The sequence below is a fragment of the Pagrus pagrus genome (genome assembly GCF_965226575.1).
Source record: "Pagrus pagrus genome assembly, chromosome: 15".
Taxonomy (NCBI): Eukaryota; Metazoa; Chordata; class Actinopteri; order Spariformes; family Sparidae; genus Pagrus; species Pagrus pagrus.
This window is the reverse complement of record NC_140199.1, coordinates 20,522,423-20,549,096: the sequence shown is the minus strand read 5'-3', so window position 1 is coordinate 20,549,096 and position 26,674 is coordinate 20,522,423. Positions and strand designations below refer to the sequence as shown.

At 39.5% G+C, this 26,674-nt stretch overlaps 1 protein-coding gene and 1 long non-coding RNA gene across 16 annotated transcripts in view; one reads left to right on the top strand and one right to left on the bottom strand.

Moving 5' to 3' along the window:
• Nucleotides 1-7,055: 7,055 nt before the first annotated feature.
• LOC311270492 lies at nt 7,056-17,379 on the bottom strand. Its single transcript, XR_014624268.1, has 3 exons — nt 17,018-17,379; nt 9,733-9,821; nt 7,056-7,447 (listed from the first exon to the last, which is right to left on the bottom strand). It is a non-coding gene; the product is annotated as an uncharacterized lncRNA (long non-coding RNA).
• Nucleotides 17,380-26,113: 8,734 nt separating this feature from the next.
• Nucleotides 26,114-26,674, top strand: part of LOC311271084 (neurexin-1a) — a 273,006-nt gene continuing 272,445 nt past the window's right edge. For 14 of the 15 annotated variants that reach the window (XM_084376499.1, XM_084376496.1, XM_084376495.1 and 11 more), the window contains exon 1: nt 26,114-26,263. The gene's annotated coding sequence lies outside the window, so the exon portion shown is untranslated. Of the gene's footprint in view, nt 26,264-26,417; nt 26,467-26,674 lie in introns of those variants that run through there. The other variant, XM_084376503.1, reaches the window with a different exon arrangement.

Here is a 26,674-nt window from a genome sequence, read left to right as displayed (position 1 = left end):
CTTCCTGTGTTTCCTCAGACAAGCCGTGTAAAGATATGGCTACAGGTGATTGATTGAATAATCCTCTGCATCCCTTATCTCAGCGCGCTTCATCACTCCATCCAACCTCCAGAGCAAATCTCCATATCTCCTCATACTAAAAGATGGGCTACAGGTGAAAACGCTGCTTCCAAGTCTATCTGCAAACAACTCTCTCTCTCCTTTTGTCTCTTGTCACTTGCTTTGTTTCTTGCTCTCTCTCACACATGGTTCAGTGAATTCACACATGCTGTATGTCACTGCTGAAGGCATGCATTCATTAATATTGAGTCTAATTTATTATCATCCTCTGTGAAATGTCACCTCATTTAAACATGTCACTAACACAACAACCTGAATGTTACAGTGTAATGTTGTCTGTTGAAAAAAGATTGTTGTCACCGGCTGTTTTGGCCTTTTTTTCTCCATCGTGTGGCCTCGTGCACAGAGCTGTTTTCATTCCCATTACAGACAGTGAAGGCAGACTGTACAAATCAATGCTTGACTCTACACTTTAACCTTGGAACGTCATTAGTGTCTGCACATTAAAGCCAAGCTTGACTTGAGCTAATTTAGCTAAATGAGGATATCTCCCAGCTGAGATGGAAAGATGAAGGGGAACCTTGGCAGCATGACATTTCTACCTACAGGAATCACTATAGATTCATTTTAAAACACTTTGGGATACAGGAGAAGACACACATGGCATTCACGATTTGGCGTTTGTTTTATGCATTAGTTGTTCCAATCTGAGGAAATTGATTTTTTTATATTGATTGCAGATTGATATGAATTCATAAATTATGAAAAGTGACATACAATAAAAAAGTAGATAAAGATGACATCAGTTCTAAACAAAGGATTTTGGGAGCTGACTTGCAATAAAAAAATAATAATATAATTTTGTTTAATTTTTCAGCAACCCTTCCCTTCTTTGGCAACTCACCCCCAGCCCCTTTATTTCTACTGAAAACCTAAATCTTTAAGGAGTGAGCTGACCAATCAGAGGAGACTGGGTATTAAGGAGGCGGGCCTTCAAGACAGGAGCTAAAAGTGTTTTAGACAGAGGGTGAATACAGTGCTGCAGCACTGAACAGTATGAGGCAACTGCTGTGTTTTTGGAGCACTCAAACTTATTTTAGTAGTAGCCCAAAATAAAATGATGAGCCTGAAAATATACATTGTTTTAGCAAAAGTAACTTGAAAAGGTGTTTACATTGCATGCTAGAGCTCAGAGCCCAACATACAGTATAATTGTAATTTAGTTATGCACATAAAATGAAAGACAATAAACTGGAAGTGTAAAAACGTGAAGCCTTATGGAGCCTGAACAGACAGCTGTATTGATTAAAATAGGTTGCTTCACGAATGTACTGTTTGTGTTTTAAGCCACTCTTGCAGAGTGTGCTCAATATACTGTAAAAACAGCCAGACTGTCTCACAAAGAGACATTCACGTACCCACTGTTGGACTCATACTCACTCATGGATCTTATCGCCCCACATAACGATATGCCTTACCTCATTTATATGACTCATATGTTCACTTGTAGAGGCTTTCTTTGTCACCAATATCCATCACTGGTCAGTCTCCATTTGATATCCGGGTAATCTTGAGTCCGGCTGCGGTCACTATCGTTCTTGTTGTCATTATATGCGGAGAAATTCTTTATGCCGCTATCAGGTCTGTTCATCACATGGGCGAGCTCCTCTGGCCTGCCGCTTGGCAGACGTTCATTACTGCCAGACTAAGTCTTGATTAGAATAATGGCAAATTAAATATTTTAAGAGGAAGGATCCCCACTCTTTAAAGTCTTAATCAATTTTATAGATATTGTCTGAGAATTAAATGAGAGAGATAAAATTAGCATTTTCCATCTCTATCCCTGAAAGCCACCCTTTCCTACAGCTCCATTCTAAATACAGAATACAAATAGAGGAGAAGTAATGAGTATTGCCGATGTAAATGCTTCCATTAAATTGATATATTTAGCTCTGAAGCAAGAGGTTACTTCAGGATTCAAGAGTCTGTGTCGAACCTATTGAGAATGGAAGAGCGGAGGGAATCCTTTACAGACCCTGTACTGCAAAAACATGCCGGTTTTGGTCACCACAAAAACAACTAGAAAAGTCTGCAGGTCCCTAAAAATATCCAGTGGCGTGATTGTAGTTGGCCATTTGGCAGCCTTGTTGACTTATGATAACCAGTTTGAGACTGTTTTAACATTTGTAAGTGAGAAACCACTGGATATTTTTGACAAGGGCCCATGGCGTTTAAATCATTTAACTTTTGTTCACTGTTAGACAATTTCCAGCTGTATTTATGGCAACAAAATCTAGTGTTTTTGACCAGACCTCAGGAAATATCCAGCCGAGGTTGTGGCAACCAAAGTAGGTATTATAAGACAATACATGATCTTTCCTAACCCTCACCAAGTGTTTCTGGCGCCTAAACCTAACCAGACCAGTAGCACAGCATTATCACAAGAGTTGCCACATACAGTAAAGACTTATTACATTTCACACATCCATGGTTTGCAAAAACGTATATTGCCCCTTTATCCAGCCAAATTGGTCGATATATCCCCAGTTTACTGAAAAAGAAACACTTGGCTGTGAGACACTTAACCCTCATGTTGTGTTCATTTCATGTTAAAGGATTTGGTCTGGCAAGAAAGAGAATAATGTTTGTGCTTTACATGGAAAAAAAAGGAGCTATTGTATGTGCACCCTGAATGCTCACTTGTGCTCTGGGCGTCATAGCCGTCTGACAAAGGAGAATTACCTGCCATTACATGCTTTGTAAAGACGTTTGTGCCATTAAGTCCACACTGGGAGAAGAATTACCACTCACTGTGCTGAATGTTTACATCAAACATTAATGCTGTGAGATGGAACATATGGAGGAACGCTGCTGAGGTTGCATGTACATTTACAGTGAGATAGGCGTTTTCAAAGACTCTAACAGTGAGTCACTCCTGAAATCATTAAGATCCCAGAGCTTCCCCCCAATCTCCTCCAGTAACTGCAGATAGGGCAGCAATAATTAGTAGCAAAAAAAAAGAGAGCGCCGATGAATAACTGAAAATAAATGAATGAATAATCATTTAATTGAGGATGCTGTGGAGGATCATTGAAATGACTGTGAATAATGACCATACAAATGAGATGGTGCGCCCCATTGGTGTTCATGAGTTGGTGTGCACGATAGCGTTATTATTCAAGCACTCAGCTTCAATCTTTGCATGAGACAATGGGAAAAGAGGGAGCTTTGGACAGGTATGCACAATCTGCATGTGGGACTCAATGAACATTTTGGTATTCTCATCCTAAACCTCAAAGTGTTCTCGACAGACTCAGCCACTCATCTTAACTTCACAAGCTTGCCCTAAATTGCCCTTCTAGACCTGATGAATGCTGCCTGTTCATGAGGAGGAGCCGTTTGTGAGATTAAATCACTCGCATGATCAACACTCCAAAATTGATATATTTTAAGGTCTTGTTCAAAGCCACTCTCAGTCCTGTTTGAAAAACACAACCCCCTCATTAATTTGAATGAGGACAAAGGACCATCTGGCTGAAAAAGCATTTAACCTGGCTCTTGACAACTGCAACGTCATCCTGCCAAGCTGGTGGCCAATCAAACAGGTGGGAGCACTGCTGGTAGGTTACTTTGTGTTGCTTTATTAGTGTTTACTTCCTGCTTGTTGAAACAAAAGATCATATTATTGCCGTTGTGACAACTTTCAAGAGTTGTAAAATCATGCCTAGATGTATTATAAACCACTTAGTGGTGTTTTGGCATCCGATTAGCCTTTAAATTCACTGATTTGTTTCTCAAAACAGGCATTTCTGAAGCAAAGCGTTGCATGACTTAATTTATTTTGCTCAATTACTTTATTTACATGTAATTTGATTTTGGTAACATTGAAATTCCAAAACAAGGAATTAAAGTTCTTAAACTAAACAGCTTCCCCCATGTGCAATATGGCAGACTATCATGAAAACACTTAACCATAAGGTACACAACCTGTGAGTACAAGGAATGAGTGAAGAATGAATCAGGAACTAGTTAATGAATGGCTAATGAGTAATCACTATATGTGATTCAAGGACTATATAGCAGATAATGATGACTTACTAGAGAACAGACTAGGAGATCCTACATTAATTAATCATTAGGTAATGATGAGTTCAGAAGTACTCAGTATTATGTTACGTTTCATTTGAAGGTACACAAAAAAGTTACTTATGATGAAGTAATTAATTAATAATGAGTTGTCACTAGTTTGTGCCACTTTCACAGCAGCTGGTTCATAACACTTATATAGTATCTCCCAGTCAGTTCTTTAGTAACTCATCATTATCTACTGTGAAGTCCTCAAATCACAGTATTTCAGGGATAACTCATTAACAATTCATTAATTATCAAGTAGTTCTTGATTCATTCTTTGCTCGTTCTTTGGTAAATACTCACATTTTTGTGTACCTTATTGTAAAGTGTTGCTGAAAATTCATAGTATGAGTAAACTATTGTCCTTTTCTCATACTTACCACCAAATAATTCCTCTGTTCCTACTTGCGGTTTTGCATGAGGCTTAATGAACCTAAACGAACAACATATTTTACTCTCAACTGCGAGCAGTATGCCTGTTTAATGTGTGTGAGTGTGGCTCCAAGGCTGAAAATATGTTCTCACTCATCTACCTTTCCCATAGTGTGTGACACGTGGAGGGCTGGTGATGAAACAACCTCCGTGGGTAAACTGATAAATAATAGCCCGGGTTTCTCAGCTCATTTCCTTTGATTGACTCAAGCTCACACTTAAAAGGAAATGAACCTGGGCAGGAGTGACAAGCCTATTCAGAGTAATGCATTGTGGTCTTCCTAAGACTTCAGATTTGTGCTTGCTGTCTGGAAAAGCCACCATCCTCTGCCATAGGAGTGGTTAATGAAGTGTGTTCCCGGGCTCTGGTTGGCAGTTTGACGAAGCCACAGAACGGGGCGACCCTCTTCCCTTCCCTGAAGAAAGGACAGGGGAGTAAGATGGTTGTGGATGGGCTGATCTTTCTTACTGTCAGGAACAGACATTTGGAAGCAGCCAGCCTTCACCTCGCAGCTGTGTAACACTTTTAATTGTGACTCCTTCCTGTGTAAGAAAGCTCTGAATTATGAAATTACTTCTCACTGTAATCTTTGAAGCAAATTATGATGCTATTTCAATTTAAGGACTTTAAGTTCTGGTTTTTAGCCACTTGACTTGCTCCCTAAATATGTTTTAGGGCAAGTTAAGAAGGATTCTGAATACATTTACATGCTTTAGTTGAGCCCTCCCTCATCTCCATCATGTTGTTTAGACTGTTTCCAAATGGTTGCCCTTTGTATGTCCTCTCTCCTGAGGTACGGAGGTATAAATAGTTAGCGGAGCGCCGTGGTTCCGACATACTTCATCATTAGTTGGTGTTTTATTGGCCTATCTTCAACAGACGCAAACGTTAAGTCTTTCTGTTAATGCAGTGGGTTACTGAGGCATGTAAAAGTAATTTCCGCATTAATCCGAGAGAGAAAAGAATTTAGGCTGATAAGAAGCAATCCTACTGGCCCATGGGTGCCATTGCCTCACAACAGCAGCGACAAGACAGCTGACCTCATGTGAGCAATACTGGAACGTTTATCTATATCCTGTCGTATGCTACTGGTAATGTATGAGGACTTTTGGGGTGTTGCTTGACATTTAATGATTTTGTGTAGGTGCACACCATCAACATTTGTTGTCATTAGCAGAACATAGCCATGCTAGACTTGGCTGCATAACACACAAATTGCCTCCCTCTATGCAAAATAAAAATGCACATGTGGTCTTAGCATCTAAATGTTTTTTATTTTATTTTACAATCAAAAGAAATAGATGGTTATACACCAGAGACAATGTCCAGATCATGTTGGAACAAGTAAACACGACTACAACTAAAAACAGAAAACTGGGAATGTAGTTAGTGGTTTAAGACTGGAATGTTTACATGTCTGTGAGTCAATTGCCTTCACATCAAAAATACAGTTTACCTTTTACCTGGAGTGCTATTTATCCATTTAGATAGTGTTGGTGTGAGCTGCTAAGTCTCAGAGGTACAGTATCGCCCATAGAGATATCTGCCTTCTCTCCAACATAATGGAACTAGATGACACTCTGCTTGTGGAAAAATACATTTGAAGATCAGCAGCAATGTCTCTTTTCCAGAAATGATAATCAGGTTACTCAGCTGTCACACACTGTCACAACCCTGAGCCTCTCATCCATGAGAAGATGCACATTTCCATCTGCACAGGGATACACTGGGCAGGTGTAGCTCAGTAGTAAGAGAGTAGTTCTTCCAGAAAACTGCTCACAACAAGGTCTGTGGATCATCTTGAGTAAGTGGATCATGATTTATGTAAAGAGACAATGCCTCTGAGCTTTTCAAGTGTATTTTTTTGGTGTTTTGAGCACCACATGCCGAGTGACATCTTGTTGCATTATGTGTGTGAGAAACAGACATCTCTACAGCTGATATCTCCAAAACTTGTCTCACCAAAACAATCTTAATTGATAAATAGCACGTACAAGGAAACATACATATTGTTGTTTTTAGGGTGAGTTAAATGTTAAAATAAAGGAAAATACTGAAACTAATCAAATCTAAACACCTTTAAACAACCAAAACTGAACAAGCAAACCCACTTTGGAAACTTAAACTAACCTGGACTGGAAACAAACAAACAAAAAAGAACCCACTTTGACAAACATGAAGATGTCCAAGTGGTCCTGTATGTAAGCAATGCTTGCAGTATATGTAACATACTTATATGAAGTATAATTATAAAGAAGCCAAAGTTACCGTTGGAATTAATTTTATAATAGAAATGTCTTATTTTGCAGAAAGAGAGAGCAACAAAATGCAACAATTGCAACAAAACCTGACTAGACAAGGTTTCTGAAAAGCTTCCAAACAAGTCATAATAGAGGTCGTCACAGGTAAGTGTTATGTAGCTTTACTCGTGTAAGCACTTTTAGAGTCTACTCCATTCGAGCACTGCCAGGTACGCAATGACCTGCTTCCTGTCTCTGTCTGTGACAATATTCTGAGCTGAGACAAACACTCTGCTGCCCTGTAGTGTCTGCCCTTATCACACACACCCTTAAGTGCGATGAGTGATTACTGCTGGAAATATTATTGCAGTAACCTCTTAATGCAGAGAGGACAGTCAGTCTCTTACTGTGGTGCACACCATATTGTTTCTAGCCTGGAACAAATGTGGTGTGTTCTTGATGAGTCATAGACAGTTTTATAGTCTTAGTTATATTGGTCCTAGCCTCTGAAAATATCCAGGGTCAAGTCATCGCTCAGCTCACTGAATGCTTCACTTTGTACTACATGTTGAAAATGTGGTGTCTGTGGAAAGATAAAAGGCTAAATGAGTCAGTTTTTTCCTTCTTACATGATTGTAAGAACAAAAGAAAAAAGTTTAAGGGACATAGGCAATACTGAAGTTAATACATCTATTACCTTAATCATATCAAGGGCTTGATGATACGGCCTTAAAATAAATATTGTGTAAGACTATATCACTATGTACAATGTATATCTCCATTATTTGAAAACTTGAATGACTGGGCAATAAAATCAATTATCGCAATATGTTTGACCAAATACCAAAATATTGATATAGTACCAGTATTGTAGGGATGACTGTAGGTACTTTCACAAATTTTATCAAATTTTATCAACACAATGAGATTTTGAGAAAAAATCACAACCCAATCTCCAGAATAAATGTTGGCTATTGACTTCTGCAAACAACAGATATGTGAAACTTTACATTTCTTTATGCACTTTGTACTTCTTCAGGTTCAATTTTCAATTGTATGTTGTGACTACATTGTGCTTATAATCTTTTTAGGTTTAGGTTCACAAACATGCTTGGTTAGGGTTGAGAAAAAGATCATGTTTTGGCTTGAAATACCTGGTTTTGTCGCCACAAACATGGCTGTAAATTGTACCGAGGTCTCCTTTGCAAATATCCAGTTACAGTATGTTTGTAACGTGCAAATGTTGAAACGCAGTCTTGAACTGCGGTCACTGGCTTGGCAGCCTTGGCCCCCAACTGCACCACCATCCCCTACACCTCCTGCTATTGAAGTCAGGTCATGAACATGTAATGTAGACGTGATATAAAGTGTATTGTAGAAGGGTCAACATGGTAGCTGACGTATGTGACGTACACAAGTGAATGCATCAGTGGTTTAGAGGAACGTTAACAGCCAACATTTGATTGTGGTGACAACTGATAACAATTAGTAATGTGTGTAACAAAGTAACACAATCTGGTAAGAGAAAATGACATCACCTAACTGTAAAGCAGCCTTTAAAACCAGCAAAAGACGTATACCATGTAGGGATGCACCGATCCGACTTTTTCAGTCCCGATTCCGATACCGATGCCTGGGCTTTGTGTATCTGTCGATACCCGATACCGATCCGATACCGTTGTTGAATTAATAATAAACTGTATACCTTCCACCTTATACCTTCCTTCCACCATGTGGAAGAGACTAAATGCACCAGATTTTCCTAACTAATACAAAATAATCAAACATTGTAAACATGTAAACAAATATTTGACTTCTTATTCATTTGTTATTAAAAAAACAGCTGTGCATTCAAATCTATAACACAATAATCAAACTGCTTGAATTAAAATAAATAAAATGTAGGATGTGCTGTGATGGAGGAAAAGAAAAAAAAACTGGATCTGTTATGGTTTTAAGGGATATTCAATGGAGGACCCAAATGCAGACTCACAGGCAAACACACAGGAGGCAATATAATGGGAAACAAAGGGCGAGCTTTAATAATCGAAGCTGAATACAACTGGTAAGGAGGAAAATACAGACAAACTAAAAAAGGGACACGAAGACAAACACAAAGTAACAACTAAAGGCTAACACGAAGTAGGCTACAAACCAAAAGCAAAGTACAAATCAAAAGAGAAACCAAAACTACAAACATACAAAACGGGAGACACGAGGAGTCACAGGAGGAGACACTGGGGAGGAAGCTGGTGGGGAACACAGGACATCACAGAGAAACACGGACGAACACAGAGGAAGACAAACCAAGACGGACAATGCCGGACACAGGCTACGAGCTTACACGAAGACGGTCGGGAACGGGACATCAAAGGAAAAACGGAGTACAACATGGACCACGGACCAAGACGCGGGGGAAACGAAACGATCAGACAAAGACATGAGGGAGAACAAAGGCTATATACACAGACACTAATGACGGGATGAGGTACAGGTGGAGTGAGGACGGACACGGACAGGTGAGGGGATTAACGGAAAAACACAGGAGGAAGTGAAAAGCAGGACGTGACACACAAGGGTACAATTTCAAAGTAAAACAGGAAACAAACCAAACAGACAGAACCATGATAGGATCGGCCCGGGGATCTGTTAATTTTTACCGATCCCCGATCCAGCTATTTTGTCAATATCGGGGCCGATATCCGATCTTAATATCGGATCGGTGCACCCCTAATACCATGTCACTAGATAAAGATACCCCAAATTCAAGATGATATGGAGTCAAATATACTAATAATAATGATACTAATAATATCAATTGCCCAACATTGATTATATCACCATGTTGTGATGGTTGGGTTTACCTACCAGTGATCTTGAGAGAATGTTGGCTCATCTGCGTCCTTCGATAGTGGAAATTACTTTATAGCTTTCAGAACACATCAGTTGTGAATACACTAAGGAAATAAATCATATAGAAAACTGGATTAATACCATAAATTCATTTAATATATTCACAGATTCATCTATTAATTATCAACCAGTGACGTATGCATTAAGTCAGCGGGCACTGCTCCAGCACCGTGCACGTCAAAGCAGCTCTATGTTGAAAACCACACTTGATCTAACTGGTTAATGAAGTGAGAGACAAGAAATCTTTCAGCACGGGAACAATGGAGCTTCATGGCCATTATTCACTTATTGGGTGTATGTGCGTGATCGTCCCTGTATTACTGCTGCACTCCAGTCACAACGCCGCAAAGCCATCTTTGAATCACAATGACAGCAGGCTGCTTTTAACACATTGTTCTGAGAAATTTTAGCTTGTGATATTTTTAGTCTCGTTATTTTCAAATTTCTATCAATAATGCATTGAAAACCTCTTCACTCTGAGGTATGAAGAGAACAGCAGAGCGAGGCAGGTGAAGGAGGTGACAAAAATACGTTCATGGAAATGGGAAGTGCTGATGATGTATGTATGCTGAAAACATTAAGAGCCACATGATCTTATGGTTACGCAATGAAGTTACATTAATACCGCGCAAATTTTCAAATATTTTGTCGTGTCCGCTCCTATTTTGCCCAAGGTTGAAGTTATTATATTGCCAGAGTACTCATACCTGTAACATGACTCGGCCATACGAACAACTCAGCACGCCAGCAACACCTGATGTCTGAATCATCTAAAAAATGATTTTGAAGATGTAAAGTGACCTCGCTATGAGCTGCCCTGGAGTACGGTGTATCTATGTCTGTTATTTCACTTTAGAAATACAATATTATTCACCGATGTTATTGGCATTTTGTAGCAGTAGCTTTTCAACATGCTCACAATTCGAAGTGATTTTCTTATATCTGATTCTCCATTGTTGGTGTCACGGATGGCAATTACCGTACAAAAAATTCAAATAAGTGGATGCAGGAGGTGGCACGTATACACATCCCACTGCACATGTTGAATACAAAGCAGAAAAATAGGCATTCTGTTATAACTCAGACACCATACAGTGACTATTTTGCATGTTTTGTTTTAATAACTTGTGTATGTTTATTGAATGAACCGCTCCTCATTCGCACAAAGTTGAGGTCAAAGCTACCTTATGCAAATCAGGTGTGTCCAATGCGACTCACCACCCTCCCAAAACTCTGGAAAAACTATATACTAAACGCGGTCAAGTTAAAATGAAGACAGATTCAGCTGCTAAATGGCTCATTTGCCTGAAATGTTTTCAGAAACACACTGAACTTTATTCATACTGAAGCAAAAGTTTCCAAACAAGCCACCATCCTTGGAGCAGAGAGCCCACAGTTGGCGTTCGTCCAATCAGGTGCAGCCACAAAGTGTGAGTGATGGTGGCTGTAGGGGGGTGTTTTCTCTCCCCCACATATACAGACATGTGAATGAGCAGCACAACCTCTTGCAGCCAAAAAACATTATCATCAACATAATCGTTTGTAATTAAAATGCTTGTTGTGGCTAACAAACATTAAGTACATATGTTTTAAAAAGAAATTCATGCAGATGCATTTTCACTGGAGTCTGTCTTGTGTAAAATCAGAGGAGTTAAACTCCAGTGAACATATACCAAAATTGAATTTTATTTTGAAATCACTTCCTATTGTGCCATGAAAGTTATTTATATTTTCTGTGTGTGTGTTGTGTGTATGTCTCTCTTTCTCTCGCCTTTTCGCAATTTTGGGGGTGTTGAGTCTGCAGTCAGTCAAAAGCCTTTTCTATGGCAATAGCACTGACAATCCCGAATGATAAGGCAAAGAAGTTACCATAAAATGCCTGGATTACTATTTGTGATCAGCAGGTGTGTCAACATTCTCATTTTATCAGGCCATTTCACACCAGCTTGCACTCCAATGAATATTATTCCTCATTATCATATGCTTTACAGATAGTGGCCGATGATATGACTGCTCTTTTTGTATCTCCCTTTCCAGCGCACACGGATCTCATGAACTTTGCAGAGTTTAGCTGTTGTAGAAGACTCACAGTTCAGTAAAGTCTGAAATAGATTTAGATTGAATCGTGTCCGTAGAGATGCTGATCTCTGTGCGGAGGGATTTTGATCAGACTTCGCAAAGGTCACAGAAACATTATATGACAGCGGGTGAACGAAAAGCAGTAATGATGTATTTTGCATGAAAAACAAGACAGTTTAGTTTTAGACTGAGTAAAACATTAGTTGTGTGATTTGTAAAGGACTTGACTATAAGACTTCCACCTACACTTGTGCAATTAATCCTGTAATGGCTGCACCTGACGGAGCATATACGGAAAATAAAGAATGATGCTGCATGCTTCAGTGAGGATTAATGCCCATTTCCTGTGTGACCAAGGTCAACGTTTGCCTTGATACCTTTGTGGATTCTTGTTCAAATCCATTATTCATCAGAATTACACACACACACTTGCACACACAAACAGATATTTCTGCTAAACAGCGACTTCCATGTTTATTTACACATAGTTATGAGAGTCTCCAAGGCAACACCGGGTGAGTATCTCATGAATAGTGGAGATAAGAGTGGATGAAGACATGGGAGAGGAAAATCAATCTTTCATCTCACATGAAAGCACAAACATTGTTCTGCCTGAGATGATCTCGTGTGATCTACTGACACAATCTTTCAAGGAGAATCTCCCATATTGTGGATGACCTGCGAAACCCAGTGGCCCAGCGTGAAGATTTAAAAACAAGGATACGAGGATAATGCTGTGTGCTGGATACAATATGGGAAGAAAGCAGGGTCGAGGGGAATGGTGCACCCCAGACAAAGCCCCGAATGGAACAAGAATGTGCTACAGGAGTCATGAGCTACAGTGTACTCAGACACATGTGAACGCACTTAAAACTGGATTTCGTAGCACACATTGTCAGGGAGAGACACTCGACACCTTGACACCAGTACACAGCATTAATTTCATCTGTCACATCTGAATGTCCTTCAGTGAAGTATGACTTTTATTCAAAGAAGAATACACAGATAATGGGACCAAATATTCCAGCCTTAAGTTATGGTTGGTTTTCACATTCTTATTGACCATGAATTAACTTTGAGGGTTCAGAGAGCAAGAGTCCAAAATCAAGAGGGTATTATTGCTTATCAGCTGCGTTGAGCCATTTGCTTTTTTAACCTTGGAACTGGTTTACAGACGAGTAATGAGACACTAGTCGATGGTACAGTTGTGCCTTCTAAATAAACTGTGTGACCTTTATGTCCTGTTAGCGAGCTTTATTTTCCATCTTTAATTATTTTTTATTGAACAAAGTTGTTTGCAATGTAAACAAAAATCAGGTAGGAATAAACCTCACACAGAAAACGGTGAGTTGGCAGCTAGCTCACCACCTCAGTTCAACAACTAGTCCTGCCCATACAGACACTATGTCCCCTAGTTAGTACAGCCGGTTGTGATTCTAGAGTCTGTTGGGACGAGGGCAAAAACTCCCTCCAAACAGCGTTCCTCACCATTATGTCATAAATAATCTGACGCTAATGAAAAACGTTTATAATCTAAACCTTTTTGTTTTTTATTACCAATTAGTAGAATTTTCAATTATAAATAACAGTAAAAACAGACCAATTGAAACATGAATTGATAACTATGCAACTTAAACGTTGTCACATTGTAAGTTACGTACATTATAAGGCCAGAGATCATCAACACATAAAACACAGGGAGCAGTGCAGGGGCACACCCACATTGACGGTGGCTGGCTGGCTATGCTTTTTTTTATTTTTATTATTTATTTACTGTAAGTAAATAATATCTAATGTTAAATATCATATAGAGACATATTGTGCACACATCACTGATCACTAGACTGAGAAGGATATTATGCATATGCAACTTTGCAAATTTGCCAATATGAATGGCCCTCAGGGGCCCCCTTTCCCAACTTTCTTAAGGGCCCCTAACATGTAGTTTGCCACCTAATGGTGCACCTAATATTTTACAGATCAATTATACTTTACCACTTTTTGGTGACCACACCAGATGGGGTAAGAAATTAGCAGCTATTGACGTTTCTGATTCTTCTACTAGGAGTCATGAAAATCAAGAGATTTTAAGTCCTACGTACACATGGTTTTAATACATGAGTGATGAAACTGTGATCCTTAGCTTCTAATCAAGGACTATATTGTTTTTTTTTGCTATGATCTTTAGAATGAAAATCTTTGCAAAATACTTTAAGGTCTGAAAAGACAATACACTCACACTCTAACTGCTCTAAGACAAAAACCATGATTATGCTGCCTGAAGCTTGCAGATCATAGCATATGTGGACTAGCAACCACTGTTTTGATTCTTGTTTATTATAAAGACAAAAAATGTGTGGCACTTCAATTCCATGTCAGTATAAAGTACTTTCCAGCTGACCAGAGATAAGAATAGACAATTCTGAAGAGTTTCCTGGTGAAAAGAAAAAAAAAATCTTTTCTAAGGATAAACCACATATGCGTCTTATTGAGAAGCATTAAATGGTTCATAGTCTTAACCTCTTTGGCAAAAGAGGAGAGAAAAGTCACAACAAGACACATGAGGATGCATTCTACAAATTAAAGCGGAAACATCGAAACCTGAAAAAATAAACCATGACAGTAACCAATATATAAATCAAGGCACTGTAGCTAAAATGACAAACCCAAGCGTCACTCCTATAGTGTCTACAAACAGTCTGCAAACAGTATCAAATGCTGAACACACTATAAACTTAGAGCGACCATGATGGAAATGTGCTGAAAAGTGTTGCACAGAACAAATAAATGCAAATACTGTTGAAAAAATAGTAAGGCCTGAAAATCAATTGATTCAATAATCCCTGGATCTCATGTCAATAAGGAGTGAAGCAATTTGTTCCAGGCTGTTTGGCCAGGCTTTGAAATCTAGGTTTTAATCAGATTTTTGGCATGTTAATGCTTCTCTCATGCATCTTCAGTAGGGTCATTATGTAAGAGTCAATACAATCAGTAAGCTCATTCAAGCCGGACATGTGACCAGCTCTTTGTGGTCCACACTCCTACGTTTCATTAATTCCTCTGAAATGAAATTCAGAGTTGCAATGTCCTTTTTCCCTCTCCCCTCTAATCTAATAACTGTAATGATACAGATTTCTAAATTCAATCAGCTCTAATCTAGGAGATACAGATGCTCTCAATAGGGAGAGAGAAATGGTCCCAGCTGGTGAGTGGTGAGAGTCTCATGAAAAAAATCGAGCTACTTTAGAGAGAAGTGGGACTCATACACGGTGGATAAAAAGACATTTCAGGCCTATTTTAGTAATGTGCCCATTGTGTTCCCACTGTTAGGAAATGAGCCTGTGATTCATCGCCTTTTCTTTTTTTAATGTGTAATATTTTTTTATTCAAGTATGTTGTTCAGAAAACAAACAGGATTATTGACGTCGTTGTTGAAATCACACTTGTGGCTTCGCTCTGAATATTTTAATCAGTCTATGAAAGTAATGTTGTTGTATGTGACGCACATGTGGCATTTAGACAATAGAGGGCCCATAAATATAAGCCACTGAGTCAAGCCTCACTCTCTTGGTTATTTAGGACGAGTCAACTTTGACCTTTTACATGGGCTATTTACACACCAAACATTTGAACTTGTCATTGTAGGTAAAGCTCAGGAGCTGTATTCACAAAGGATCTTATCTCGTAAGCTATCTCGAAAAGTTCTCAAGTGAAACTAAAAGTTGTTCTCTTCACCGAGTTGCTGCAAATAGATGGATTGATGGATAGATGGATGGATGGATGGTTGGCTGGGTGTAGGTCTTATGTTTAGGAGCCTCTGCTCACTCTTAGCTGGAGCTACTTTGCTAGTATTTTTGTGAATATAATGGTATAGAGTCTAAAACGCGTAAATCAGTCAGAATTTTGGCTCTTCCAGTTCCCTCATCTCAAAGTCAATGGCTTTTTTTGAATGGGTTTCAGGTTAAATGCCTGAATAAATAAATGCCACCTGCTGACTAGAAGTCTAACCAGCCAGGGTAATTGAAATCGCGTGTGGGCTTGCAGAGAGGAATTCAAAGTTTAAACAGAAGCACTGTTGTTTGGAGAGAGAAGCCATGACACAACAGTGCCAGCACAAGATTATGGTCACCTTAAAAGCAATTATGTATTTGCTTATATTCCGAAGAGACTTCTTTGTTTTACTCTGGGGAGTAGGTGCTGTCACAGCCTCAACACTACATAACAGCGTCAACATTTTTTGAAAATCTACATCACAGATTTTGTTTGCCACATCATCTGAGTACACCTAATGAAGTTCATCTTATAATCACCTGGCACTACAAACACCTCTGCTCAAGACAGAGCAGATTATTCTATTCATTGTCAGTTGTATGTGTGTAGCGCCCTCTAGACGTCAGGTCTATTTTACTGAGGTGCGCTCCCCAAGTTCTTTACATTTAAGAAATCGCTCTCTTTTTAGGTTAATTAATACTAACAGGTAAGTATGCTGTAATAACGTATTTATGAACTTGTCTATTTATCCCCTTGTTACAACTACTTTTATTTAACCCAAAATGTGTTGTTACTACGGTTTTTAGCTTGTATTTATCACTCTTGTAAATAAATGAACTGAAAATGAAATGATATTTCTTACCTTTAGTTACCCTTTAAGTTTTTTTAAGCTTCCCTAAAAAGCACTCTTGAATCAACCAAAAATACTCATAAGATAACAGATGAAGAAAAAAAAGAATATCAACAGGTAAGCTTTAGCAATTTACTTTTACTTTTACACACAAATATTTTAATAATGAAAAATAAAAAAAACAAAATTATTCAATGCCAAATCTTTGTCTTATTTTATCCTTTTAACTCTGTCAATGGATCAATAAACCCCAATAAACAGTATCTCAGTCAGTTCAATTGCTTACTGTACTTTTTGCACTCTGTGCACACTCAACACAGTTCAGTTTCAAAACACAACAAATAAAATATTACCTTCTAAAGCCGGCACTTTCTATTCAATAAGTGAAAATAAAAAGTAATGGAATGTACTGTAATGTAATGGGTACCCAATGTGTCAGTGGAGTGATGCAGGCCTGGGTCGATGCTTGTTGTGTGCGTTGGAGCCAAAAAAAACCACAATGGCTGCTGCGCGCCTCGGCGCCAAAGAAAACAAACTCACGGCAGTAATGGCGTCGTAATCGTCTCTTCCCCGATACAGCGTGTTGCTGCGGCGTCGGTCGTTGACGATTCCTCCCGTTCTCCCGTCAGCGTCCGTGCCAGACACTCACCACGGGTCTCCTCGTGCAGGTTGGATACACAGCAGATTAACAGGCTTCACCCAAGCGAGTGGCTGAGCGAGCTGCTCGGTGCTGAAGTCCGTCAGGTGTGCTAGCGTGAGCTACTTTAGCTTTAGCTGCGTTTCTTCGGCGGACACTCTTTTTCCAGAATAGTCCTCATACAACTCAAAACACGGTGCTGTGTTGACTAGACAGTCACTCTGAGACTCACTGTCCGTTGGTCTCGACTTACGTTCGTCAAACAGCGTCGTTAGTTCTTAAAGTCTTTGGCTCTGCAGTAGCGGTGAAAGCGTTACTGCAGAGCTCCTCCTTTCTCCTTCTCCTCGGGCTCCGCCCTTTTCCGGATCCCGTCGACCTGTAACCTCGATCACTGATTGGAGTTTCCCCACGTTAAATAAACTCAACAAAAAATATATATTTTCACTTTGAAATATAATTTTTTACATTCTTCACCACAAAAATATATATTTATTACCGGATAAAAAAAAATATAAACCAATATAAATAAATAATAAATGAGTGCTTTTCTTAACCCATTATTTATTCCTCTATATTTTTAACCTGGTTACATGTGTGTCTTTGTTTCTAGCTTCTGTGCAAATATAAGAGCGCAAGCACACGGTTTCTAGCCAAGTAGGCTGCTAATCAGCTTGTGTAACATACAGCTGTGCATGCTGACTGGCTGAGCTACCTTGGCTCTCCACCTAGAGCCGCTTCTGCAACCACACCCTTCTGCCACCACCTCCAAAAAAAATGAATACAATTAATCAATTTATAATCCATATTCCACTGTGAAAGCACTTCATGTGAAGGTGTCAATTCCAAAGTCCGATTAAACACTGAAGCCCCCACACACAAAATAAGTGTGCATGCAGTAAAATATAAACAAAAAAAAAAATCAATTTGTGAAAATTATGATTGATATGTTTGTTTATTAGTGGAGTACACTGTGGTGGCGACTGAGAGTTTCATGAAGGAGTACTTCATCTGCCAGAAGACCGTCACCTTAGAGTAAAGTAATGTCCTCATACACTCGGTTCAGAATTGCCATGAGTAAACACACAGTTTCTTAAATTAGTCTGGGAGAAGATAAATTACCTTGGGAGAATATTGCTTACCATTTTCCTCCAGTCCTGCAGGAGATCCACTGCCCAGTCTAAGAAACAGTTCAATAATATCAAGGACCGCTCACATCTGTTTTCTTCTTTCATTCCCCTAATGCTCTGTGCACTTTCCTCAAGATGTACGCTCTTATCTTGACAGCCAAATAAACACCTTTCGCTCAGAATCAGGTGCCTGTCAACACGCACAGAACTGTTAATTCAGCTTGACTCTATTTAACATGAAACCGACAATTGACAGTCAAGGGTAACATTAGCAGCCCCGCCCTGCTTTGCACTGGATTTCAATCCCGAGACAAAAGTGTTAAACGAGATAGTGTTACATTTGCCAGGCTCAGCCCTTATCCTAAACACCTTGTCAAGTACAAATTGACACACGCTGTTTTGAACAATATCAGTGTTAAAGCATACTAACACGTATAATTTGTAATTATTTTTAAATTATTTTGTGATTTTGTTATGATAGTGACAGCTGGAGATTACGAAGGCGGGGGGATGATATGCAGCAAAAGGCTGCAGGTCGCTTCTAAGGACTCAGCCTTTTGTACATTGCGCCCACACTCTACCAGGTGAGCTACCAAGGCGCCTTGCCACGGGACTATTTAAGACTGTTAGTATACATTTCTCATGTTCTCATGTAATCTAACATTAGCTTAGTTAGCTAGCTAGCTACAGCTAATCAAATCTGAATCTGAATCAATGATCGTTGACTAGAAATGAGAAGCTGCTTGTGTCTCTGTCTGCTAACATTGGCCCAGTGCTTTAAAACAATTTCAAGTGGCCAATCTGCTACAACTGCCTATGTGCTGGTGTGAGAGTGAGCGTAGCAATACTAACTTACTTAAAGATAACAATAACACATAACACATAATAACACATAATATGTAATGTCCAGTTAGACCTTTAAATAAAGCTTGCTGACAAACAGCTCACACATTGTGGCATATTATGACTTTTGGACTGTTATTAACATTGTAAAAAGGTCCTGGCTTGGTTAGGTTTAGGAAAAGATCATACTTTGGATTAAAAAACTGTGCTCAGTCTTGTACACTAAAGTAATATTAAATAACCTACATGTGTTAACTTGCGTTACATAATTCAAAAACACATTTCTCTTGACTCTCTGTTTCTCTCTCTTTATACTACTGCACTGCAGGGGCGCTTCAAGAACTGACTCTTAAGTGGTACCTACAGAGGCAAACCCTGAAGCGTAGGGCCACTGACAAGGCTGCCGGCAATGGAATCCTGATTTTACATTAACATGTTGAGTCAGAGGCCTAAAATCTAATACAGTGCAAACATTTGTAAAAGTCAGTAGCTTTGGTCAGGACTGCAATTAGACTGCTTCTGTCAGAAATAATGATAGATGGTTAGAAGCAGAGGACAGGAAAGAGGTATGTTGTACCCCAATAATATGGTAGATGTCGAAAAATACTTAAGTTTTATGAGGAGCTTACAAATTCATTCACACACACACAAACATACACAATACTTTGACTTCCCGAGTGAAACTTACGTGCTCATGTGTTTCCACAGTTACCAAATCTTAGAGATCTGATTAGACCAAATCTGAGAGATGATTTGTTTTTCTTTTTCAGTTCTTGAATTAATGCAAATGCCCCATACCACCACGCTTTCCTGTGGTTGGCCCATGATGCATTCTCACTGCAGCAGAGTTGAAAGTCATGCGGTTGTTTGGTCCACAGCCATATTCTTATCAGTCTGATGTAATCACTTGAAACGGGCCAAAAAGGTCAAGTGAATTAGACCTTAAACTGTAAGAAACCACTTAGTTTTATACATTCTTTGTGGTCAAAGGGTATCTGGTCTCCCAAGAGTCCATAATGTTTCTGTCATAGTATACCTGTGAAGAATGTATTCACCACAAAAAAGCCGACCTCCTTCTGCTCTATTTTTGTTAAATAATAGTCCACTTCAGCACTTGGTGAAATATATTTTATTTCTCACCTGGAATTAGATGAAAAGATCAATATCAATTTCATCTCCGTACATTCAGTAGAGAGACTGGACCAGGATGTGCTCAGCCCGCACTGCAAAAAGGCAGGAAGTGGAGCACAGTGTTTTGTTTTGCAAACCACAAAAGGTCAAAGAAGTCATAGCTGATCTGGTCAGACATATGCAGCATCTTAAAACTGTTTGGCCTATTGTGGCTGAGCGTATTGGGTTAAAAATAATTAGCTTACTTCAGGGATGAGGAATCTGAGATTTGGAGACAATTGTATCTGTGTTTCTGTGGGAGTGCACAAAAACGCTACAAAGGAAATAAAGCTGCTACAACGAACTTTCATGTTTTCCCCATTCTTTTATTTTTTATTTTTGAACCTTTATTTATTCAGGGCACTTTCACTGAGAGCTCTGTTTTTCAGGAACGCCCTGTTGACATTTACGCAGTCACACCTGGAAGCTGCTGTGTACAACCACACTGGGGAATTGAACCTGCGATGAGGTAATGTGTCCTTTAGTGGCTACGTAAGATTAATAACTATAATATGACGATGGTGAAACAGAGCTGCTTCTTTCCTCAGGCAGTGAGACCCCTGAGTTCATCCTCAGCCTTCCTTCATCCACCATAAAAACTAGTTATAATTTTATGATTTATCCTACCAGGAGAAGTCATTATTAACTACAAAAAACAACATAGAAATAGCCAGTCTTCTCATTGATGGTCTTTTGTAGGTCATTTAGAGGCATCATAATAATTTGAGACTGTTTAAAAAACTGATTAAATGATCCTTGTAGTATGTTTTAAAACATGTATTTTTAACCACTGATTTATCTTGTGCTTGATAATTTAGGAAATTGAAGAGGCGGATCAGATGTTAGTGGCAGCTTAAAAAGATTTTTTTTTATATAATTTCAGCACCGTCTGTCTACAGCTCGCTCTGTTGGCTCGTAGGTCTGTCAGTTGGTCAGTCCACAGATATTTCATGCTTTGGTAGCCAGGTTATTGCCCTAGGAAGCTGAAATTTGGCACAGAGGTCATGTCTCTGTGTGTGAAGGTGTGTGTAGAGGGGCGTGGCATTGGGAGTGGCCTATCACAAGAAAGGTGCATAACTTCCAGATGGATTCACAGACATGCATAAGACTTTGTGGAAAGGTCAGTCATGAGACAGCTGATCAACTGTTCATGTCAAGTGGTATAAAGGGAGTGTAGGAGCGGCAGTAACGCAAAGGCATGACCAAACTTTGTGCAAGGACACACAAATACTCATGCACACATACCGTTTAGCTACATCTCCTTTCATAACTCATGGGCGGATTGTTGTTGTTGCTTTTGGTAGGCATCATTAGACTTCCCTTTTCATTGCTGTGAATTGACCCATCCCCTGTAATTCTGCACTGCACCCTTTCATAACTCCCCCATGAAAATCTATCCAGTCATTGGTCCGCAAAGCTGTGTGCACCGTATAGCAACTGCAACTTTTTAGTATGAAGCTGAAATTTGCCATAGAGGTCAGGTGCATGTTTGCAGAAACCTGGTCGCAGCTATTATGAAGTTGCCCTTGTTCGTGTCTGAGATGTATTTGTCAGTGTGATGTCTGAATGCTGTGTGTTTCTGAAAATCAGTTACATTAGAGAAGAGAAACAAGAAGCACCAGAGGAGGACGAAGAAAAAAGATGACAGCTGGTTCTGTACCAGTTAGCCCTGAACTGATTTTTGTTAATGCATAAATAAGTCAAGACAATGGATTGATTATAATGTTCTGTGATTTTTAAACTTTTGACTTGGCTTACTTTGGAAAGTGAGAGATTACTAATGTATGAACACAAGGCTGCCTTATCTTGTCCCGGTGTGAACCCAGGAAGCTCAGACCTCTATTAATCTTGAATGCACTATCTCTTTGTTCTCCTCAATCTGTCACCGTCATGACACAAGCAACACTGTAACCTCAAAAGTTTGAAAAATATATTTTTTTAAACCCTGCAGTATCCAACCCTCCCAAATACACTGTTTATTTGCAGTTTTGACTTCTAGGTTTTCCTCTGCAAAAAGTTTAAATAATACCGATCGGTTGAAAGTTGTAGATAATCAACAATACACTTTTAAACTGTACACGTTTTCTCAATTATTTAAAGTGTCTTTATCTATGTTTACTGTGAGCCTGAAACCCTCTTGCAGGGAAAACAAATCCTAAATTTCAATTCCACTGGGCCACCCAAAGTAACTCTACTGAAATTAACCAAATTTGCGATGCAGCCCATTCGAGTTTAGGTGCAAAAAAATTAAGGTTTTTAATGATTAATGATAGCATAATCAGTGATTGATGACCGTTTATACACTCTATAATGCACCTACTACCTATAATGCAACTACTTGAAGACAAAAGGACGGTGCACTGTTGAGACTTGAATACATCCCGCAGTAAGTAGACTTTTTGTACAACCAGAAATAATATCTGTTATAATATCTGTTCCCAACACCACTGAGCCCCATTAAAATTCATATAGAATATGTGTTTTAAATTAAACATTCCTGCATGTTATCTTAACTCTGCTAGCATAGAGGAAGCTGGGAAAGGGAAATATCCAAAAATGGAAAATAAACTAGTTTTTTTCTGCTTTTTTTTAAATATATTTTTTTCATGAAATGTACCTGTGAACAATGCAATCCTCTCACTGTGCCTGCTTTTAAGAAATGTGTGAGCCGACTGGTCACATGGAACACACAAGACAGCTTTTCAGCACTGAAGCGAAAAGACTGATTGCACCACAATTGCACCAGACGTGAGTCCACAAATTCGGGTGCATGGGGCCAGCCTTGTGGGGATGAAACATGCATCAGGCATGCTTAGTTGCATATGGATAAAACGTATAGAGTGCACACAAAATTTGCATCAGATGGCTTAATACAGTCTGTGAACGTATAGGTGTCATCTTTCATCTTACCTAATTCAGTATATTACAACCAAGCAGCTCACGGTGTCCCATTATTTAGCTTACATACAAATGAGGCACGATATTTAATCATGTGTGCAGCTGTTTGTTAAACCGGTTCTGGCAACTGGAATGAAATGCAATAGAATGCAATGTGGACCTCATCACAACATTCACCGGATGGAGAAAAGGAAATGCCCAAGACACGCCCACCTCAGAGCTCAGTACAGGCAGACAACAGCAGTCTGCTCCTTGTGTTATTCTATGTGAAGCACAAGCAGCATCAGAGCCTATGAGTAACTGAAACAAGGTAAAATCCACAAGCATCAACATAAAAACTATGGCAAAGTGTGCTCTTCACATTTATAGCGCGTCATTTGAAAATATGTCCAAACATGCACGGTAAGATGACCTTTTCACGGTGCAAACACATTTAATGATAGTGACACGCGAGGACCCGTTCCTCCACCTCATTGTTTCCTGCCACTGAGCAGCTATTTCATTCTTCAAGCTTTAAGTGCCTTCTTCAAGGACATCCTGTGTGATGTGCTGAACTAGTGCTCACTTTACTCATACGCACTCACAATGGCTGAAAGAGAAATGTGTCTACAACAGTCAGCTCCAGTGACCACCACATCAACAGTTACAGTTTGTGTGAATGAATTAAATCATTGGGTCGACCGACTCTGACTGCTCCCTCAAGTCACCTGTTCTAAGAAAAACTGTAAAAGGGTCAAGTTCAATCTCGCAAGTTTTTTATTCATTAGAAACCACATGTCTAGAGAGGCTGGCGAGGTGTTTATTCATTCTTTGATTTGCACTCATAAGAGTTACTGTTTAAAGGATTCACCCAAAAGCTCACCAAACATGTCTGGGGCTGTTGAAGCATTTTCCTAAACAACTGAAGTAGATAAACGTAAAAAAAAAGCGCAATCCAAGCCCCAAGATCCCAACTTGATTTGAAAAGATGTTCTACCCTTTATTAAGCTGAAATCTTCACTACCCTATGCTTAAAGCGTTATTGCACGAGCTCAACTGGTTGTAAATCTGTCTGTTCAAATCACTTTGGGATCTAGAGGCTTCCAGAGACCTGGATTATGCCAGATGAGTACATTTTGAGATGTTTTTTGTTGCTGTTTCCCCATCCTTTTCAGTTGTTTAGGGAAAATCCTGCAACGCTGTTTCACTGTGAAGTTCCAGACATTTTGCGCTGACTTTGCATCCGCATGGGGGGTGAATGGATATTGAATGACTTTTAAATTTTGCATGAACTTATCCTTTAACAAGCTGGCCACAGGCCAACCGTAGTGAACTGAAACCACTGTAATTACTGTTCAAACAAGCATTTAAAACACACACACACGCATACAAATATTCAAAGCAAATAGAGACATTTAGCGGTTCGGATGACTTAACAAAATATGCAAACTTGTGCTTGGTATAGTCGCCCATAACTTTGCTCCACCACCACTACTTGTAGCCTACAGAGGGACCAATGCTAATCATGTTAAAAGGAGATTGCACTAGTCTGCTGTGTAAAAGTGCCTTTAGCCAGTCAGCCGGGTCTGTCAGTATGAAGTGAGCGGAATATAATTCATATCAGACAAGTAAACACATAAATCTCTCAGTAACCAATCAAAACAATGGATGACTAATACACTAAACTCTCTGTTTGCTGCAGCTATCTATATATTCTGCTTGTCTGCAGTGTCATTCTGTATGTACTTTATATATGTCACGACTGCTTTTGCTGTTACGGCATGTCCTGTTATTTTAGGAACACTTTCTCTGTAGACTGTCCCCTTTTCTTCAGAATAACTCAACTAAAGCGCACATGTCTGGCTTTTGGATGCTGGCCCGAGGGTCGCTATAGCAACCTTCAAGTTATCAGTCCATCCTGAGTTTTTAGCCTGTCTGTTAATTGTTCCGACCTTAAAACAGTCAGTGGAAGGAAGCACGGCAATTATGTGTTTAACTACCACTCAAATGTCGTGTTCACTGTAAAAAACAAATGTGTGTTCTGAAAGGGTGCGCTTTTAAAAGAAATAATAATAATGTGATTACAGACTTAAATGAATAAATAAACTTTTAATGCTGTTTTACAAAGTTTATATCTGCAGGACTCTTCTAAGAAGCCACCTTTGTAGCTTCCAACAGTGTTCTGGGGACCTCGTTCCCCGGTGAAGATGGCTTGTTTTGTCAGTTATGGACATTGATCGAATACCGTAAATATTTTTGCATTTGTTTTACCTTATTAATATCGTAAATATGAACTTTCTGAGTTTCTTTTCCAAAAGTACAAAGTGCATCTTTAAAATTTTCAGGGGAAAAAACTAAACAACGCAAATAATTTGACAAAAGAATCCAATGAGTGCTGAGTTAAAGCATGTCCTCTTTACACAGGGCATATAGTATGTATGTTGGTGTGTGTGTGTATATACATAGGTAATTTCCTGTATAGTATAAAGTATGAGCCTCCTTAGGGACGCGCCATAAATATGCCATAAAAACAAAGTACTACTTAAGTATTTAATCATTCAGCTGGATCTCATAATAATCCCTGAATTGAGAACTCCTCCATGACTGATCTCATTCTCCTTCCCTCGGTATGTGTGGCTCTGATCGGCTGCTGTAATCCGACAGGATCGATCTGTGAGATAATATACACGTATTGGAGGAGCAGCTGTTGTACTTTGCTGTAAAGACACGAGCCCCGTGCTCCAAGTGTACCTAAACCATCTCCTGACCGCCTCGGTGCGTTTGGACTCTTTAGCGCGATCGATTAATCAATCCTCGCAGTTTTACAAGCCTTATCTCCAAAGTTGCCTGTGCCATAAATGTCCGCGGATGGATGCTTATGGAGGCAGAGGCGCTGTCCAAGGTACTGCATTCAGCCCCTCCCCGGTAGACATCACTGAGAGACACGTGATACGCTCTGTCTGTGGCTCCTGACAGTCGCTGGATAAGCTCAACAGGGAAACCAGATTGCACCTTCTCTTCCACCAAGATAACTGGATTTCGGCGGCGCGCTCACCGACCTGCTCCTAATTCTCTCCTATGGTCTTTTTCTTCCGATCTGGGGAACAAACTTTAAGGGCCGGGATATTTAAGGTAATTTCATTCTTTTTTCTCTTTTTCTTTTTTTTTCTCCAGGTTTTTTAGAGGAGTTAGAGTGAAAGTGGACCACTCTCTCTCTCTCTCTCTCTCTCGCTCTCTCTCTCCCTGTCATCCTCTACCTCTCTCTCCCGCTGCCGCTGTGATTCACTTGAAAGCAGATCTTGATGTGCTGAAGGTTTCGCCGGAGTGGATCTGAGGTACAGACCGAAAACCAGACCGAAAACATGGACTGTCGTGATTTACGGGAGCTCAGCCGGCGGTGTTTTGCATGAAATCGCATTTGTTTTTTTCTTTCCCCCCTCCTCTTGTGCCAACTACTTAGGGTCCCGTAGAAGTAAAGGTGCACGCGTAAAGGTGATAAAAAAAAAACCTCGTCTAGTTTTTTGCAAGGCATCTTTTTTTAAA